The sequence below is a fragment of the Equus przewalskii genome, chromosome 1 (genome assembly GCF_037783145.1).
Source record: "Equus przewalskii isolate Varuska chromosome 1, EquPr2, whole genome shotgun sequence".
Classification (NCBI taxonomy): Eukaryota; Metazoa; Chordata; class Mammalia; order Perissodactyla; family Equidae; genus Equus; species Equus przewalskii.
In genome coordinates, this window is record NC_091831.1 from 69,375,273 (window position 1) to 69,396,421 (window position 21,149).

General features: G+C 38.8%; 1 long non-coding RNA gene across 6 annotated transcripts in view; it reads left to right on the forward strand.

The window, feature by feature from the left end:
• LOC103542134 (uncharacterized) overlaps positions 1–21,149 on the forward strand; it is a 110,826-nt gene that overhangs the window by 24,865 nt on the left and 64,812 nt on the right. For 4 of the 6 annotated variants that reach the window (XR_011524622.1, XR_011524624.1, XR_011524628.1 and 1 more), the window contains exon 3: positions 7,146–7,265. This is a non-coding gene — a long non-coding RNA (uncharacterized lncRNA). Of the gene's footprint in view, positions 1–7,145; positions 7,649–21,149 lie in introns of all 6 variants that reach the window. The other 2 variants (XR_011524621.1, XR_011524623.1) reach the window with 1 other exon arrangement.

Genomic DNA, 21,149 nt, shown 5'->3' on the forward strand with positions numbered 1-21,149 from the left:
TTTGCTTTTGAAGTTTTGATTTTTCAAGATATCAGATTTTCTTAAATATGGGCACATCCACCAATGTTGTAAAAACTGATTTCAGAATCAGCAAAACAGAGAAGCCCCATCTGCAACTCAGGAAACCAAAGATCCTAATGAAGAAAGCAAAATCTCTAATCCCTGTGCCTAGGAAGATTCTTCAGCAGGACCAGGGAGGGGTCAGGATGGGGCACAGAGGAAAGGGCAGGGTCTACTGTGATATTTTGACCTGTGATGGAGCTGAGGGCAGAGCTTGGTAGCAACAAACAATAACATGTGGATAATTAGAAAATAAAAGATTTCATAAAGTCCTTGAGTAGTTAAATTTTTTTAACCTTTAATAATGGTCATTGCAGGATAATTTTTTTAAGAATTATATATTTCATTGAAACACATACTGGATTTTCTTCTCCGGCTATCTGGGGGCTTCAGTTCTACGAATCTACTAATCTCGGGTCTTTGGTGCTAACTTGTTACCAGGATCTGAATTAAGATTATCTTGGGCGCTACCAACTGGTTCAGTTGTCACAACCTTTATAAAAGTCCTTGTGCAAACCATTTCCACATTGTTTCTTCCATAATTACAGCCTAAACTATTTATAGTTAAAAGCAACCATGGCATGTTTCAAGGTCTCAGGCAATCAAAAGGAAGTTTGTGATTGCATTTAGTCTGTACTTACTGCATACTCGTGGACTAATTGTTTCCAAGTACAATAAACTCTGGATAATATGGTTAAATACTTCCGCCATGGTTCTTTCAACCTTTGTATTGACTTTGCTAACATTTGGGATGGTTGCCTTGGTGAGGAGGCATGGCAGGAACTAGATTTACAGCTGTACTGCTTGGGTCAAATTTTACCAGCTACTGTTCTCGGATACTAAGGACTAAAGATAAAAAATTATAGCCTGGAAAACTTATGTCCACAGAAAAACCTGCACATGGATGTTGATCACAGCTTTATTCATAATTGCCAAGACTTGGAAGCAGCCAAAATGTCCTCCAGCAGGTGAAAGGATAAATAAACTGTAGCACATGCAGAGAATGGAATACTATTTAACATTAAAAGGAAATGAGATATCAAGCCATGAAAAGACATGGAGGAACTTGAATGCCTATTGCTAAGTGAAACAAGCCAATCTGAAAGGCTGCAAACTGCATGACACCAACTAGATGACATTCTGGAAAAGGCAAAACTATGGAGACAGTAAAAAGATCAGTGGTTGCCAGGAGTTCGGGGAAGGGAGGGATGACTAGGCGGACACAGAGCATTTTAGGGCAGTGAAACTACTCTGGATGGAACTACTATGGTGGAGACATGTCATTAAACATTTATCAAACCCACAGAACGTACACCACCACGCCTGAGCCCTAAAGTAAACTATGGACTCTGAGTGATAATGATGTGTCACTGTAAGTTGTTGATTGTAACAAACGTACCGCTCTCCCGGGGGTATGTCCACAGCGAGGGAAGCTGTGGCTGGGGGTGGGGGACAGCATAGGGGAGCTCTGTACTTTCCGCCCATTTTGCTGGGAACCTAAAACTGCTCTAAAAAATAAAGTCTACAAAAAAACTATAGCCTGAATCCTCACAGTAAATTTAGCTTCCTTCGCAAGCAGACTTTCAGGGAGTAACTGCTTTAAGTCGTTTCCTCCCTCGGGGACTCCCCGACAGTGCATTGCGGGCAGCCGCCACCGCCGGAGGTCTCCCTCTCCCGTGTTCCCTCCGTCCCGAGGAGCAGAGGCACTGAAGGAACAGAAAGTGAGTTATAGGCACGCTCTCTCTTACTAGTCACCTCACTATTATTTTTTAAATTCTCCTTTGCATTTAGATTCTGACATCGAGGCTTACAAAATTAGGAACTGGGGATTTTAAGAGTAGATGTGGCTGCCAACTGCCTTCTTTGATGATGGAGCAGCGGTCGCAATAACATATGCTAGCCGCCATTAGAGGGCACTGTTCTCACAAGTCAAGGGTCACAGACTTTTCAACAGCCCTAACTGCTAAGTAGCGACAAGTCCTCAGGGAGGGTTGGATTACTAAACGTCACAATTCCCGTAATGTAGGAATAAAACTTCCATTGGAGCTCTGAAACTGAAATTCAGAAATATATTGCTGGGGCCAGCCCCTGGCCCAGTAGTTAAGTTCACACGCTCTGCTATAGTGGCCCTGGGTTTGTGGGTTCAGATCCTGGGTGTGGGACATACACACCTCTCATCAAGCTGTGCTCTTAGCTCAGGGCCAATCTTCCTCACTAAAAAACAAAACAAAACAAAACAAAACAAAAACCCAGCATTAAAAAAAGAAATATATTGTTAACATAATGGGTTATAAACTGCGAATATGTAATTATTATATTTTATATATTTTCATTGTTTTTGTTTTGCTAAATATATATATAACATAAGCTACTGTTTCTGTCATTTTAAGTGTACAATTCAGTGGCATTAAGTACATTCATAATGTGCAACCGTCACCACTATTTCCAAAATTTTTATTGAACTGTCGACGAAAATAATCCATAACCAATCTATAAATGAAAATTTGGGTGAGTTTATTCTGAGCTTAAATCTGAGGATTATAACCCGGGGCCTTTCTTCCCGAAGGAAAAAAGGGCACCAAAGAAGTGGGGTGCACAGACTGGTTATATACCTCCAGAGAGGATGTTTCACATAGGATTGAAATGTCCCTTTTACAATAGTCGCGAGACTGCTCTGTCGGCACAGTGATTGATGGAAACAGCAGGTAGGTCTTCTGTCTCAGTGAACACAGCAGGGTGGCAGTCTGTTGTCTCCAGCTGAGTGGTCACAGGTGAGCTGGGTGGTCAAAGGTGAGTGCAGCAATCAGTTCCTAGCCTAAGGAAAAATGCTTATCCCTAAGGAAATGCTAATGTGGGGGGAAGTTGCATCTTTATCTCAAGGGCCTTTGTTCTGGCCAAAGGAAATGTCTAAGCAGACATACAATGCGTGCTCAATAGCCAGTCAGGCCCTTTTGGAAAAAACAAAGTCAGGCCAAATTAGGTTTATACCAAATGGCTTCCTCATATACGTCAATATATCCTATTGCTTGCCATTTTTGTCAATCCCAAACAGAAACTCTATTGTAATACTAACTAATAAAACACATTAACTACAAAATACTAAACACTATATAGATATTGTCTCATTTAAACATCACAGGAGCCTCATGAGATAGGTATTTTTATTTTTATTTTATTGATGAAGAGGTTGAAGATAAGGGAGATTTAACAAATTCCTCTAAATCTATTAGTAGTAGAATCATAATTCAAACTTAGTTGCAACTACACATCTCTGTAAGCAAGAGAGATTTTGGGTCAATGGACTGATATAACATATATTATGTTATGATATAACATATATTATGTTTATAGAGGACTGATCATTAACATATATTATGTTTTCTCATAATAGTTAAATTTCATCTTTGCACAATAAGATGCCAAAATGTAAAAGCTCTGATCTTACAAACTCTGATTAGGGTGAAATTTTAAGATTCTTGGCTTTTACAATGTTTCCATTTACAGATTTTTTAACAATAGCTCTGGGGAGTAATTAAGGGTTGCTCCAGATTAACTCTCCAGGAGAAAGGAGTGGGTAGGAAAAAAGCCCCCGTGTCAAATGCTGCTAATTAAGGGTTTCACAAAAGGAGAACAAAGGGTTTTTTGAATTAGAATGTAAGATGAGAGGGTTAAATTTGATTAGAAAAATATGTTTAATTTATGTATACTTTTAACTGGAAGATATCTATTCACACAGTCATTTTACGAGTCTCTGAATACTTTAGTTATCTTCAAAAACTCTCAAATTCCTCAGTAAGCTGTCAGAACAATATCCTACCACTCTTCAATTCAAAACTTTCAATGGACTTCCACTTTATTTTTGATGGAAATAAGTGGCTCCTCCTAGAATGGCATTCGAGTTGCTTCTGACTCACATTTGCAGCCTGCTTTCCCCGCACCTCTTCTCTGCAGTGTTTGCGCTTCTTCTAGACAACACCCTTCTAGCTCCTAGTTTGTTACCAACTGTCATCAATAATTCATTCACAAATTCCTATCTCCAGCCAGATTTCTAGTCTGAGCTCTGGATCTGTATATCTCCTGTCTGATCCTGGGACATCTCCCCAACCTGTCCCCCATTCAGGGTTCACAGTGGCTCAGGGATTGGCACCAACTTCCATTCTGATTTCCAAACCAGAAACTGGGAGTCATCCTTGACACTTTGTCTCCCTCACCCCCACAACTACTCTGTCACCTGATCTGGCTTGTTTTTCCTGCCATATGTGGGGCGACTGCATAATCTAGCTTCCAACGTGAACACTTCTGAGGGTAAAAAGGAGTAATATAAATATTACGCTGGGGACCAGGCATACACCAGGATTGTATGATTTCCTACTAGATGGATCATTGTTTTCCCCCATGTCCACTGCTGCCACCAAACCCAAATCTCCATCATCTCTCACCTCAGTCGTTCCAACGGTTTCCTAAGTTGCTGCTTCTCATGGATGGACACCCACGCTGATGCTCCATTCCATGCTGCACAGGCAACCAGACACAATGATCTTTTAAAATGTCCATCTGATGAAATCCATTTCTCCCACTCCACTTCCTATTTATAACTTTCCTGTAGATCCCCGTAGCTCTTGTATAAAATCCAAAATCTTCAACACAGCTAACCTGCTTAGAATGACCTGGTCCCTCTAAGCCTCTTGAACCACACTCCTCCTCACCCTCTGTTCTCAAGACACATAAGGCCTTTCCTTCAGTCACTGAAAGTCGTCTTGGGCCTTCCTAGCAAAGCGCCTTCGCATATGCTCCTTTCTTTCCCCAGAGCACCTTTGCCTCTTCTCTTCCCCTAACTAAGGGTTATTTGGCCTTCAGACTTCAGCTCAATTGTCACATCCTTAGGAAAGCGATCCTTGAAATCTCCAATCAAGTTGCAGTCACCCGTCTCCAACAATGGCCTTGATTTCTCCCCTCCTTATGTTACCCAACCAAGTTCATTTTTGCCCACCACCCAGAAAGACAAACACCCAGATGACGAGATTGCAGCAGAGAGAGAGTTTACTCACAAGGCAGCCATGCAAGGAAGCGAGAGCATGAGCCTCAAATCCACTTCGCTGAAAATAGGCACTCAGGGATATTTATGGGATGGGGGCAAGGCGGTCTGAAATGTGGAGAGGTGATTGGAGGTGAGGAGGGGTGAGGTAACTGATGATCTGCGCAAGTGTAGACAGACTTCATGCCTCTTCACAGGACCCATGTTCACAAAACAGCAGTGTTAGTATGATCTGAGGGTGGAGTTTTTAGCCTCTTGACGTCAAAAGGTCACCTATCGGACATCTGTGCTGACCCATTTGCTTAGTTGGTGATCTCAACTGGCCTGAAGTGGACAAGGAGTTCTAATTCCTTAGAAACAGCTCCCACACCCAGTACTGTGGTGACCTAGGCTCCAGGGAGATGTTATCTGTAGCAGCCTAGTGGGAGTCAGAGAGCATATTGCCTAAACAGCACAGTTAACGATGGGTGGGTTAAACAGCTAGAGCTATAATCAGTAATTGCAAAAAGGAAAAAAAAACTTTAGTTCCTAGCTGCTTAATCCTCAATGGCTAACTCTCTGCTGGTTTCACTTGTGGGAACAACCATTCCTCCCAACTGCTCCACTCATCCAGAGGTGCACCTAATTGTATAAGTGCTGCAATAAACATACTTCATGTGACTCTTAATGTACATACATACGTGCTTCTCTAGGGTAAATGCAGAGTGGTGATGGCAGTGGATGTGCATTTAGTGGATATGCATACAGAGTGCCAAATGTTCTCCAAAGTGGCTGTACCGATAGCAGTACATGATTGCCCTGCAATGTAGCCAACTTTAATTTTATCAAGTTCAAAAATATTGCTGCTTTAGTGGACTCAGAGTGGTTTTCCAGTGTTTAATTTGTATTTTCCTAATTATAAGTGAGGATGGGCATCTTTTCATATGTTTATTAGCTATATGTGTTTCTTCTTTTATAAATTTCTTGTTCTTATCCTTTACCCATTTTTTATTATGTTGCTTGTCTTTTTCATATTGATTTCTATGAAATTTTTATAAATTCTAAATATTACCCCTTTGTTACATATGCTGCAAATATTTTTACCTTCCTATCACTAGATTACAATTTGTTAAGAATGTCTTTGCTATAAAAAAGTTTTAAAATCTTGCTGTTGTCAAATTTGTCAGTCTTTTCCTTTATGGGTTTTGCTTCTTTCCATCTTATTTAAGTGGGCATTCATTAAGTCAAGAACTCAAAAACATTTTCCTAAATCATATCAGTATATTTGGTTCTAACTTTTTTCTTCCCAAATGGAAAATTTGTTGTTCCAACATCATTGACTGGATAATTTATTCCAGCTGTGTCATATGCAAAATTACAGCATCTACCTGACCTCATCTCCTGATTCAGCTCCTTGACCTGTTTGAATATTCCTACTGTCGACGAAAATAATCCATAACCAATCTATAAAAGAAAATTTGGGTGAGTTTATTCTGAGCTGAAATCTGAGGATTATAACCCGGGAGAGTCTTTCCACAAAGGAACAGAGCACTCCAAAGAAGTGGGGGTACATAGGGTGGTTATATACCTTCAAAGAGGGTGTTTCACATGTGATTGAAATGTCCCTCCCACAATAGTCACAAGATTGCCCTGTGGGCACCGCTCTTGATGGACACAGCAGGTAGTGGTCTGCTATCTCGGAGGGCGTAGCAGGAGGCAAATCCATTGTCTTGAGCTGGGTGGTCACAGGCGGGTGCTGCAAGCAATCAGTTCCTAGCCCAAAGAAAAATGCTTAATCCTTAAAGAAATGCCAATGTTGGGAGGGGAAGAGAAGTTGCACCTGTATCTCAAGGGCCTTTATTCTTGCCATAGGGAATCTCTAAAGCAGATATACAATGCATGCTCAACGGCCATGGTCAGGCCCTTTTGGAAAGACAAGGTCAGGCTGAATTAGGTTTACACAAAATTGCTTCCTCATATATTCCAATATATCATATTACTTGCCATTTTTATTTGACACTACCATAATACCACCCAATATACCTTTATCTTTCTCCTTCTCACTCTCCAGAACACAAGCAGGATAAAGGTGAAGTCCTTGCCTTGTCCAGAAGACAAATGTCATTAGCCAAGACAAGAGGAAGGAATGCCTCTGCCACTACAGGGAATGCCTCCCTCCAGACCATCATCAGTTAAGTGGCAACCTATGGAGTTTCCTGTGACTCACAGCCAAATGCAAATTTGAACTGATACTGTGTACTTCTGGTGGAGTTGACTTTACCCCAGACTCCAAGGGTCAGAATGAGACTCAGGAAATTTCCTCTGGGCAGTTGACCCAACAACGTCCAAGAGAATGTAGTAATTCTTTTGCTGGAATAACTGGCCAAGAGCCAGTCATGTCTTCTCCTACTGAATGTAAACAAAAGAAGGATATGGGGCCTCTGGAGCTGCCTCCTGTCTCCTTGCAGGAAGAAATAGCATCATTTGGCTCCTTCTCTCTGCTCTCTCCCACATCTCCATTGCTCTGACTCATCCTCTGTGTATCATCTGGGACTTTGATTTCAGATCTTTATGGTATGCATCCCCTTTCCTCATTCCTTCTGGCATTATAAGTAAGTTTCACAAATATTTATATGAGTGGTGGTGGTGATGGTGATAGTGATGAGTTTGGTTTTCTTTTATATGTTATGGAGTTTTATTTTGTTTCTGTTGATTCACCATTGCTTCTTTTATCCAACCTTCTCTTCTTGGATCCACTTTTCTCTCCAGAGCATGTCATCTAGAAATTATTTGACGAGGTGGGTGGTTGTGGGTGTTATACTTTCTAAGTCCTTATAAGTTTGGAAATGTCTTTTTTTTATTCTCACCTGAATGATAGTTTGGTTAGATATTTGGAAAATTCTAGAATTCTAAGTCCAAATTACTTCTAATTGGAATTTTGAAAAATTTAATCCTGTTTTCTGATATCTAGTGTTGCTGATGTGAAGACTCATTTCCATCTTATTCTTATGCCTTTAGAATTAGTAAGTTTTTTCTCTCTATAAAATTTGAAGGTGCTCCCCTTGCTTGTGGTGTCCTGAAATTTCCCCATGCTATGTAGAAGTGTCAGGATGGTACAGTGATCCAGAAGGTTAGTCATTGGTGGTGTTCACTGTCAGACACATGGCAGGACTGCCTATCCATAGAGATGTAGGAGCCTGAGGGTTAGTTGTAAGTATCTTTATTCCAGGCTGATAGTCCCCTTGGCAGTGCAACTCTCTCAAAAACTTAGCTTTTATCAATTTGATTTCAATCAGTGACTTAGTCACACTCTGGTGGACAGCCTTCTAAAATGCCCCCAAAGATCCCCGTCTCCTGGAATCTACACCTGTATTAGCCTGCTTGGGCTGTCAGTACAAAATACCACAGACTAGACAGCTTAAACAACAGAAATTTGTTTTCTCACAGTTCTGGAGGCTGGAAGTCTGTGATCCAGGTGTCAGCAGAGTTGGTTTCATTTGAGGCCTCTCTCCTTGGCTTGCAGATGGCCTTGCCTCTGTGTGCATGTGAATCTGGTGTCTCCTTTTGTGTCCAAATTTCTTCTTCTTGTAAGGACACCAGTCATATTGGATTAGGGCCCACCTTATCAGCCTCATTTTAACTTAATCACCTCTTTAAAGGCTCCATCTCCAACTACAGTCATTCTGAGGTATGAGTCGGGGGTTAGAGCTTCAACATACAAATTCTAAGGGGACACAATTCGGCCCATAATGACTTTGTGTAACTACTTTGTGTAATGCTCTCCCCTTGAGTGTGGGCTGGACCAAGTGGCTTATTTTTGACCAATAGTATATAGCAAAGGTGATGGAATATCACTTCCATGATTAGATTGTAAAAGTTTGTGTTGCTAGCAGATTTTATTGCCTTCTCAGCTTCAGCCTATGGGCTTTGTTGCAAGAACCATAACCTTAGTCTCCTTTTCCTGAGCCATTGTTTTCTAATGAAGGGATTTTCTAGGCTCTATACTCTTTGTTGGACCCTAATATGAAACATTTTAATGCCTTCAGAGGTTTAACAATAGGTGCGATGGCATTGCCCTTCATTCGATCCTTGCCAAAGTCCGATTTTAGTATCTTCTCTTTCTCAAAGTTACATTCTTTTGGAGGGGATGGGATGAGGGGGAAAGAAGGGGATCAAAAGTAATTGTTTCTTCCAACCCTGCAAGAGCCTGAATTCAGCTATTCTCTATTCCCTTTTCGTCCTACTTGCAAGTGAATCATCTTTTATGAGCTATTTAAAAGTGAAATCAACATGTACTACTAATGTTCTGTATTTCAACCTCTTCTCCTGGAACTACCAGTCTTCATGTATGTAATTTCCTTCTCGAGGTAATATTTCATAATATTATCAATTATTTCATCACTAAATAGCAAGGATAACTGTTTCTCTAGGCTTTAATAACAGTATTCTCGTTTCCCACTGTCTGACCACTAAGATAAAGACACGTAATTTCCATTTTTGTTTCAGCAACACCAAACTTCTGCCACCAAGTTCTGTCAGGACAGTCTAGGCTAGGCTCAGAATCTCATTAGCTTAATACAACAAAAATTTATTTCTTGCTCATGTTACATGTTCTATGTGGGGGATGTGCTCAGCTTAGTCAGTCAGGGACCCAGGGAGACAGAGCCTCCTCTCAACACACGCTTCCACCAACACTGCATCAGGGCAGAGGGAACACAGTGAATTGTGCACTGGGTCTTAAAGCTTCCACACAAACATAACCTTGAGTGAAAGAAGCCAGACTCCAAAAGGTATATGCTGGATGATTCCATCTATATACAAAACAGAAAAATGAATCTTTAGAGTTAAAAGTCAAGAAAGTGATTATTTTTATTAGGGTGGCAGAGAGGGATGTGGTAGACAGAATAATGGCCCCCAAAAATGTTCCTATCTTAATCCCTGGGACCTGTGAATATGTTACATTACATGGAAAAGGAACTTTGCAGATGAAATTAAGGCTATGAACCTTAAAATAGGGACATTATCTTGGATTTTTGGGGTGGGCCAAAGTGGACCGTTAAAAGTGAAAGAGGAAGGCAAAAATTAGTCAGAGAGATGTTAGAAGAAAAGTCAGGGGAAGTTTGAAGCATTAAAGAGATTCAACCCACTGTTGCTAGCCTTGGAGATGGAGAAAAGGGGCCAGGAGTCAAGGAATGTGGGGACCTCTAGAAGCTAGGAATGGCTCTCAACTGGCTCCAGAAAGGAAATGTGGACCTCAGTCTTACAACCACAAGGAACTGAATTTTGCAAAAATCCTGAATGAGCAGGAAAGCAATTCTATCCCAGACCCTCCAGAAAGGAATACAGTCCTGCAGACACCTTGCTTTTAGCCTAGTGAGACCCATGTCAGACTTCTAACCTGCAAACCTTCAAGAAAATAGGTTTTTGTTGTGTTAAGGTGCTAAGATTTTGGTGATCTATCACAGTGACCATAGAAATGGACTCAACAGGGGAGGACAGGAAGAGCTTGGAAGGGGGCCTGAGAGGGACTGCTGAGATGTTCTCAGTGTCTGTTTCTGCTCTGATCCAGTTATGTGAGTGTGCTCACTTTGTGAACATTCATTAGCTGGACACTTATCATTTGGGAATTTTTCTGTTTATAGATTATATCACAATAAAAAATCTACATTAAAACAAGGCAATGTAAGGGTTTATTATTGAGGTCAATGTTGGAGGTTATGGGAGGTCATTTCTCTTTAGGGCCTCTGAGCACCACACAGAATTTCTTCCAGAACTGCTCACCTTACAGACAGAAGGTAACCTCCCTCTCAGTTTGTTTGAAGGTCGCTCCTGGGACACTGATTCCCACACACTTGTGGGTTGTGTGTTGGCTAAGAAAGTTCCTGAGTAGCAAAAAAGGTTTGGGGGAGAATTCTGGAAGATATTGTGTATGCACTTGAGCTATCAGCCTCCACTGCTGCTCACCACAGATGCAGCTGAACTCTGAGGTGGGCCAAGGGGATGTGGTGTGGCCACTGGAGGCCTTTGCAAAACAGGCCAGTTTTACTCATAAACATGCAAAATTTCTGAACAAAGTATTAGCAAACTGAATCTAACAGCATATGGAAAAGGATAATGTTCCATTTCCAAATTGGATTTAGTCCAGAAATGCATGGATAGCTTAATATTTGAAAACAATCAAAATGATTTATACATTAACACAATAAAGGAGAAAAAGCATATGACCATCTCAAGAGATTCATTAGAAAAACACTTGATAAAATTCAACATCTATTCATGATTGAAAAAAAAAAAAACCTCTTAGCAAAGTAAAGATAGAAGGATACTTCCCTATTATGCAAAAACAAACCAAACAAAACTTGAAATCAAGCATTGCATTTAATGGTGAAGTGTTACCCTCTGAAATCGGGAATGACTCAAGGGTGCCCATTATCATCACTTTATTTAACATTGCATGTGAGGTCCTAGTCAGTTCAATAAGTTGAGGAAGTTAATTAACAAGAAAATTAATCAAGAATGATAATTACATATATGGACAGATACAGAGAAAGAGAGATAGAGACAAAGGGAGAAACAGAGAGAGAGAATCCAAAAGAATCTACTTATAAACTGTTGCAAGGTCATTGAATATAAAATCATTCTACAAAAATCAAATCTATACAGTCATGCATCACTTAACAATGGGGATACATTCTGAGAAATGTGTCAGGTGATTTTGTCATTGTGCAAACATCACAGAGTGTACTTACACAAACCTAGATGGTCTAGTCTACTACATATCCAGGCCATGTGGCATAGCCTGTTGCTCCTGGGCTACAAACCTGTACAGCATGTTACTGTCCTGACTGCTCAGGCAATTGTAACAAAATGGTAAGTATTCGTGTATCTAAACATAGAAAAGTACAGTAAAAATATGGTATAGAAGAAATGGTACACCTGTATAGGACACTTACCATGCAGAATGGAGCTTGCAGGACTGGCAGTTGCTCTGGGTGAGTCAGTGAGTGAATGGTGAGAGTGAAGGCCTAGGACATCACTGTACACTCCCGTAGACTTATAAGCACTACACTTAGGCTGCACTAAATGTATAGAGAAATTCTTTCTTTCTTCAATAATAAATTAACCTTAGCTTACTGTAATTTTTTTACTTTATAAACTTTTTAATTTTTTAAACTTTTTGACTCTTTTGTAATAGCACATAGCTTAAAACACAAACACATTGTACAGCTGTACGAAAACTATTTTCTTTCTTTATATCCTTATTCTATGAGCTTTTCTCTATTTTTAAATTTTTTATTTTACTTTTTAAACTTTTTTTGTTAAAAACAAAGGCACAAACACACACAGTAACCTAGGCCTACACAGGGTCAGTATCGTCAGTATCACCATCCTTCAACTCCACATCTCGTCCCACTATAAGGTCTTCATGGGCAATAACACACATGGAGCTGTCATCTCCTATGATAACAATGCCGCCCTCTGCAATATCTCAGAAAGGACTTGCCTGAGGCTCTTTTGAGGGTGTGTCACTTTCTTCAGAAATATGTTCATGGTGATTTGCTTGGTTTGTTTCTTTTTTTCATAATAGGTTTGCTTGTAAGCATATAATGCACCTCATGCATTCTTCTCTATTAATGAAAACCTTTTGGTGTTGGGGTCCATGTTTTCAAACATTTTAAGAAGCTTGTTGAGGTCTGCAAAAGCTTCTGCTAAATCCTTCACTGTGAATTTTCTTGAGGGTTCTTCTTTTTCTTCTGCAGTTTCCTTTATTCTTGCCTCTTCTTCAGCTGTGCATTCCTGTTCCAGTTCCAACAAATCCTCATGAGTCACTTCCTCGGACATCACCTCTAGAAGCTCCTCAGTACCATCCTCATCCACACCTAGGTTAAGGTTGTTTGCCTCCTCAACCACTGCCTTGTTGATTTTTGCAACATCCTCCAACCTCCTCATCCTTAGCAAATCTTTTAATGTCTGGATGAATCTCTTGAGTATCTTCTTCCAGATGTATTTATACACTTCTTGGTGACATCAGTGCAAGCCCAAGCAAGGTTCTTTTTTTTTGTTTTTTTGGTAAGGAAGATGGTCCCTGAGCTAACATCTGTGCCAATCTTTCTGTATTTTGTAGGTGGGATGCTGCCACAACATGGCTTGATGAGCAGTGTGTAGGTCCACGCTGGGGAACCAAACCAGGGAACCCTGGACCTCTAAAGTAGAGTACATAAACTTAACCACTATGCTACCAGGCCAGTCCCCCAAGCAAGGTTCTTGATGTAGTCATATATGCTGTAATCCTTCCAGAATTGCATCAATGTCTTCTCAGTGTCTTAGCATAATACTCTCAAGATTCACCCATGTTGTTGCAAATGACAAGATCTCATCTTTTTTTATGTCTGATAATATTCAATTATGTGTGTATGTATATATGCATTTATACATGTGATATATATATATCTCACATCTTCTTTATCCATTCATCTGTTGATGGGCACTTAGGTGGTTTCCAAGTCTTGGCTATTGTAAATAATGCTGCAATGAACATAGGGGTGTGTATATCTTTTTGAATTAGTTTTTCATATTTTTTGAATAAATACTCAGAAGTGGATTAGCTGGATCAGATAGTAGTTCTGTTTCTAATTTTTTGAGGAATCTCCATACTGTTTTCCATAGTGGCTGCACCAATTTACATTCCCACCAGCAGTACGCAGGGTTCCCTTTTTTCCACATCCTCTCCGACACTTGTAATTTCTTGTCTTTTTAATAATAGCCATTCTGAGGGGTATGAGGTGATATCTCATTGTGATTTTGATTTGCATTTCCCTAATAATTAGTGATGTTGAACATCTTTTTATGTGCCTGTTGGCCATCTGTATATCTTCTTTGTAAAAATGTTTGTTCAGATCCTCTATCCACTTTTTAATCAGGTTGTTTCTTTGTTCTTGAGTTATATGAGTTCTTTATAAATTTGGGGTATTAACCCCTTGTCAGACCTGTGACTTGCAACTATCTTCTCCCAATTTGTAGGTTAGTTTTTCATTTTGTTGATGGTTTCTTTTTCCGTGCAGAAGCTTTTTAGTTTGATGTAGTCTTATTTTTTTCTTTTGTTTCCATTGCCTGAGGAGACATATCCAAAATTATATTGATAAGACTAATGTCAAAGAGCATACTGCTTCTATTTTCTTCCAGGAGTTTTACGGTTTCAGGTCTTACATTCAAGTCTTTAATTCATTTTGAGTTAATTTTGGTGCATGGTGTAAGATAATGGTCTACTTTAATTCTTTTGCATGTGGCTGTTCAGTTTCCTCAACATCATTTACTGAAGAGAACTTCCTTTCTCCATTGTATGTTCTTGCTTCTTTGTGTAGTTTTATTTCTGGGCTCTCAATTCTGTTCCATTCATCTGTGGGTCTCTTTTTCTGCCAGTACCATGTTATTTTGATTACTATACCTTTGCAGTATATTTTGAAGTCATGGACTGTGATGTCTCCAGCTTTGTTCTTTTTTCTCAGGATTGCTTTGGTTATTCAGGGTCTTTCATTATTCCATATAAATTTTAGGATTCTTTATTTTATTTACGTGAAAAATATCATTGGGATTCTGATTGGAATTGCACTGAATCTGTAGATTGTTTTAGGTAATATGGAAGTTTGACTATGTTTATTCTTCCAAACTATGAGCATGGAATATCTTTCCATTTCTTTGTGTTTTCTTCCATCTCTTTCAAAGTGTCTTATAGTTTTCAGTGTACAAGGCTTTCACCTCCTTGGTTAAATTTATTCCTAGATATTTTATTCTTTTTGTTGCAATTGTAATTGGAATTGTATTCTTGATTTCTCTTTCTGCCAATTAAGAGTTTATGTATAGAAATGTAACTGATTTTTGTATGTTGATTTTGTACCCTTCATCTTTACTGTATTTGTTTACTATTTCTAACAGTTTCTTGATGGATTCTTTGGGGTTTTCTAAATATAATATTATGTCATTCACCAATAGAGACAGTTTTACTTCTTCCTTTCCAATTTGGATATCTTTTATTTTTTTTCTTGCCTAATTGCTCTGGCTAGGACTTCCAATACTGTTTTGAATAAGAGTGGTTACAGTGGGCATCCTTGTCTTGTTCCTGCTTGGGGGATAATTTCCAATTTTTCACTATTGAATATGATGTTAGTTGTGTGTTTGTCATATATGGCCTTTGTTATGTTGGGATATTTTCCTTCTTTGCCCTTTTTATTGAGAGTTTTTATCATATAAGGATGCTGAATTTTATTGAGTGCTTTCTCTGCATCTATTAAGAAGATCATGGGATTTTTATTCTTCATTTTGTTAATGTGACGTATCATGTTAATTAATTTACTGATATTGAACCATCCTTGTCTCCCTGGAATAAATTCCACTTGATTGTGGTATATGATCCTTTTAATGTATTGTTGAATTCAATATGCTAATATTTTGTTGAGGATTTTTGCACCTGTGTTCATCAATGATATTGGTCTGTAATTTTCCTTTTTTGTGTTGTCCTTGTCTGATTTTGGTATCAGGGTAATGTTGACCTCATAAAATGAATTAAGATATATCCCATCCTCTTCAATATTTTTGGAAGAGCTTGAGAAGGATAGGTATTAAATCTTCTTTAAATGTTTGGTAGAATTCATCAGAGAAGCCATCTAGTCCTGGACTTTTGTATTTTGGGAGGTTTTTGATTGCTATTTCAATCTTTTTACTTGTGATCGATATATTCAGATTCTCTATTTCTTCTTTTTTATTACATTTAATGAATTATTTTTATTGAAAGGATAAAATTACATGAAATTGAGAAAATCTAGTACATGTAATAATCAAAATATAGACAAGTGTGTGTATATTTATTTATATATGTATACAATGTAGTTTTGTCTAAGTGTCAACATTCACAGGAACACAAACATTATGGTTTCATTCTTCTTAGAAACAATTAAAAAGTTGTCTCTAATTTTCTTTTGTTGAGTGATATTGGTGCATTTTACAGCCATGGATTTAAAATGAGGTCATAGTAATCCTACCTGATGCCAATTTTATTTTATAGTTATATACTTTTTCCCGGTATGATTTCATTTATATAAAGCCCCAAAATGAACAATCAAATCTCTGGTGATAGAAGTCAAAATAGCGATCATCTTTGGGGAGTAATGTTTGATACTTCTGGGGTACTAGTAGTATTCCCTAACTTAATCTGGCTGGTGCTCACTTCATAAAATTTTTATCAAGCTACATATGCATGTGATTTGTTCATCTTTTATATATATGTGCTGTATTTTAATTAAAATAGTTACTTAGAAATTTTCCAGGACATAGCCTTAGATAGCTCAAACATCCAAATGTGTTTCCGTGCTCTCTTCTTGCAAGCAAGTAATCTTCCCTGATGCCAGTTTTAAAGATAAACCTGTCTAAATTTCTCTCATCAGTTGTTAGAACCTCTGCCTCTCACAAAAGTGTTCAAACTTTTCTTTTGATTTTTTGATATACTTTTCCCAAAAGATTATTTCTTGTAATGAGTTTTATAAGTTTATTCATTGAAGAAAGTGATGTTTGATTTTCTCTAGCCTTACTTTCTCAATTTGAAAGGGGATTCTTTTGTACTAAAATTTAAAACTCAGTATTTAAGGCTTTTTTTCTTATATTATTTTAAAATGTTATATATATATTTATCACATTCTCACTTAGTCTTCCCTGTCATAGCATGCAAAATGCTGTTCTCTTCCACTTTGATTCACAACGAATCTTTAGTTTTCATTTGTCTTTCTACTTTTGTCACTTTTACTGAACCCATTCTGGATTTACTAAAATTCTAACAACCTTTCTGGAGGAGTTATGGCCAGTATTGCACAGGGATTCTGGTCATACCATAGTTTAATAAAAGTGCAATGTACAAGTACTAGTAAAATAAAAATATTGTCCTGCTTTACCAGCTTACTTGTTAAGCATTTTTGGCCTAGCTTAACTTTGAATTTTAACTATTTTTAAGTATTCTTTGTTTGCAGTCACATTCTTTGGTGCACAAATAAAAGGTATTGACATTAGAGATTATTAACTGTGAAGTTGGTTTGGCATGCAGGACGCTGCTGAGTACATCTACAGTAGCAAATAAATACAAATTCTAGTATTTTGTTTTTTTATTTTAATAAAATTAGGATTTCATTGGAAGTGCTTGGAATGCTTCACAAACAGCTTGGTACACCCCTTTGGCCTGCTTACCCCATTGGAATGTCATTTTATAAATAACATCCCAATTCACAAAATTGTACCTTGATGGCATAAAAAAAACTCCCAACATATATACTGGAAGAAGCATGCAAACTTTCTATTTTTAAAAATCTGAGCTCTAAATTTTCTGTTGCCTTCCTAAATCCTACACTTATATCCAAAAGATAGGAAAGTACAAAATACTTCCTCTTTCAGTCAGTCACTTTTTTAAACTAATTTTCTTCACATTTTCAATTCCTTTATATATTTATTTATTATTGCAGCAGCATTGGATTACTACATTTTATAACTTTCAGGTGTACAATGTAATATCTTTTGAATTCTGTGTAGATTACATCATGTTCACCAACCAAAGACTAACTACAATCCATCACCACACACGTGTGCCTAATCACCCCATTCACCCTCCTCCCTACCCACCCGCCCCTCTGGTAAACACCAACCCAATCTCTGTTGCTATGTGTTTGTTGTTCTTTGTATTATAGGTTTCTGGTTTGTCATTACCATGAGGTTCATATACAATATTTTATTTATATAGCAATTTATATTGAGTTGATAGTCACTTTAGTTTGACCTCTTTCTAAAAGCTCTACTCTTTTATTCCCCTCCTCCCACATTTATTATTTTTGAAATCATATCTAACCTCTTATTTTATGTGTCTATCCATTACCATCTTATCATTGAAATTGGTAATTTTAGTACTTTTGTCTTTTAACCTTCATATTATCTTCATACTGGTTGACCTGCTACCTTTACTGTATTTTTGCCTTTACCAGTGATTTTATTGCCTGTTTATTCTTTTTTCATAATTTTCTTATTCCTATTTGTGGTCTTCTCTTTCCCATTTCCATAAGTCCCTTCAGCATTTCTTGTAGAACTGGTTTCTTGGTGATAAATTCCTTTAATTTTTGCTTGTCTGGATCTCTTTCTCTCTCCTTCCATTCTGAATGATAACCTTGCTGGGTAGATTATTCTTGGTTGTATGTTTTTTCCTTTTAGCACTGTAAATATGTCATGCCACTCCCTTCTAGCCTGTAGGGTTTCGGCTGAGAGGTCAGCTGATAGCCTTCTGGGGTTTCCTTTGTATGTCACTTGTTTCCTTTCTCATGCAGCTTTTAGGATTCTCTCTTTATCTTTAATTTTGGATATTTTAATTATAATGTATCTTGGTGTGGGCTGTTTTAGGTTTATCTTGTTTGGTGCTCTCTGTGCTTCCTGTAGTTGGATGTCTGTTTCCTTCCTTAGGTTAGGAAAGTTTTCAGCTATTATTTCTTCAAATAGATTCTCTGCCCCTTTGTCTCTCTTCTCCTTCTGGGACACCTATACTATGAATGTTAGTGCGCTTGATATTGTCCCAGAGTTCCCTTAGACTATTGTTGTTCTTTTAAATTCTTTTTTCTTTTATCTGTTCAGCTTGGGTGATTTGCTCTAGTCTTTCGTCCAGCTCTCCGATCCATTCTTCTGTATCATCTACTCTATTGAGTCCCTCTAGTGAATTTTTCATTTTCAGTATTGTATTCTTCATTTCTGACTGGTTCTTTTTTATATTTTCCAATTCTTTGTTGATGTTCTCACTGTGTTCATCCAGTCTTCTCCCAAGGTCAGTGAGCATCCTTATGACTTCTTGTTAGAACTCTGGCAGGTAGATTGCTTATTTCTGTTTTATTTAGTTCTTTTTCTGGGGTTTTGTCCTGTTCCCTTGCTTGGAGTGCATTCCTTTGCCTTCTCGTTTTGCCTCTTTCTCTAATATATCTATGTATTAGGTGAATGAGCTATGTCTCCTGATCTAGGAGAAGTGGCCTTATGTAAGAGATGCCTTTTGAGGCCCAGCAGAGTGCTTCCCGCTTGTCAACAGCCTAAATGTTCCAAGAATGACCCCTGTATGGGCTACATGTGCCCTTCTGCTGTGGCAGGGTTGCTGTTACTGCAGGTACACAGGGAGTCTAGTTTCCACCTGGCCAGCTGTTTGTAAATTGTTTGAGGAGCCCCAGCACAGTTGGCTGCAAGGTCTAATAGCTTATTCCTGTGGCAGTTTTACTGTTAAGTGAGTAGGCAACCAGTTAAGTGAGTGTCTGGTTGCTAGGCTCAGAGGCTTACAATTGCTATAGGCCTTAGGCCTGCAAGGCTGTTGTCACCTCTCTTAGTTTTGCAGCTGAGTGGTGGTGGCCTCAGGCACAGGAGCACCCAATCGCTTCAGGCTTTGGAAGGCTGGGCCAGTCATCTTTGTGGCTGTTTGTGAAGCACAGGTGTTCTGTCACTGATAAGCCTCACCCACTAGAGGTCTACACAAATGGTCAACACAGTCCTGGCCCATGCACACTTCCTAACCACTTGAGGCATACCCAGTCACCCCACTGCAGAGGCCCCCACACTCTCCAACATTGCCCCCCACAGTTCACCTTCTCCTTGCACTGGCCCTGCCCCACAGAGGTGGACACACTCACCTCCCTGTAGAGGATCGAGGTACCCAGTCTATGCAGGCCAACAATTAGCCTGAGGGCTTGCTGTTGGGTGGCACCAGTTCCCAGGGTGGGCTGCCTTCCCTGGCTGAACTTGATTAAATCTGTGCGTCAGTGGGTGGGGAGACTCCTGGGCTAATAGGCCAGAGGAAGAATTCCAGTGGCATCTGTCAGCATCCTTGTACTAGGTCACAACAATGGCTGCCACCAATGTCTCACTGAGATGCACCCAGAGCCTACCAGGTGAGTCTCTTTTCACAAAAGGACTTGCACTTTTCTTTCCGGTGATTTTAGGTTGCTCTCTGAGACAGATGAATTTGTGTATGGGCCCTTTAAGAGCCAGCTTTTTTCAGCTTACGTTCAATAGCTTTTCCTGGAGTATTCCCTGTTGTAGTTAATAGCCAGCAAAGCCAAATATTATGAACACTCATCTCAGTTGTGCTGAGTCTGAAGGACGCTTATACTGGTAATGTGCCCCGGCTAAGGTCCCCTCTTCTCCAGGGAGGGCTGTGTACCTTAGGGTGGCTTCTACCTGGCCAGCTGTGAAGCTCCATGGCTCCTGAAGGTGGTTTTTCCTCTCTCCAGAAGGAATTTCTGCCTCTTCCACCTCAGTCAGGACTGTCACTTGTTGTGGGCATTCTTTTTATCCAGTTTTCTGTTCTATCTTGTGTTAATTTTCCAAAAATACTTATAACCTGGTTGTGTTCATGGGAGGAGGTGAGTTCAGAGTCTTCCTATGTTGCCATCTTGACAAGTCTTCTCTATTTCTTGATTCAGTTTTGGAAAGTTGTATGATTCTGAGAATTTATCCATTTCTTCTATGCTATCCAATTTGTTGGTGTATGACTTTCATACTATTCTCTTATAATCCTTTTTATTTCTGTGGTATTCATTACAATTTACCCTCTTTTCTTTCTGATTTTATTTGAGCCTTCTCTCTTTTTTCTTAGTGAGTCTAGTGAAAGATTTGTCAATTTTGTTTGTCTTTTCAAAGATCCAGGTCTTTGTTCCATTGATCTTTTCTATTGTCCTTTTAGTCTCTATTTCATTTATTTCTGCTCTGATTTTTATTATTTCCATTCTTCTACTGACTTTGGGCTTCATTTGTTCTTTTTCTAATTCCTCTAGGCATAGTGTTAGATTGCTTATTTGAGATTTTTCTTGTTTTTTTTTAGGTAGGCCTATGTGCAATAAACTTGCCTCTTAGTACTGCTTTTGCTGCGTCCCATAGATTTTGCTATCTTGTGTTCTCATTTTTATTTGTCTCTAGGTACTTTTTAAGTTTCTCTTTTGATTTCTTCATTGATCCAGTAGTTATTTAGTAGCATGTTATTTAATCTGCATGTATTTGTGATTTTTCTAACTTTCTTCTTATAGTT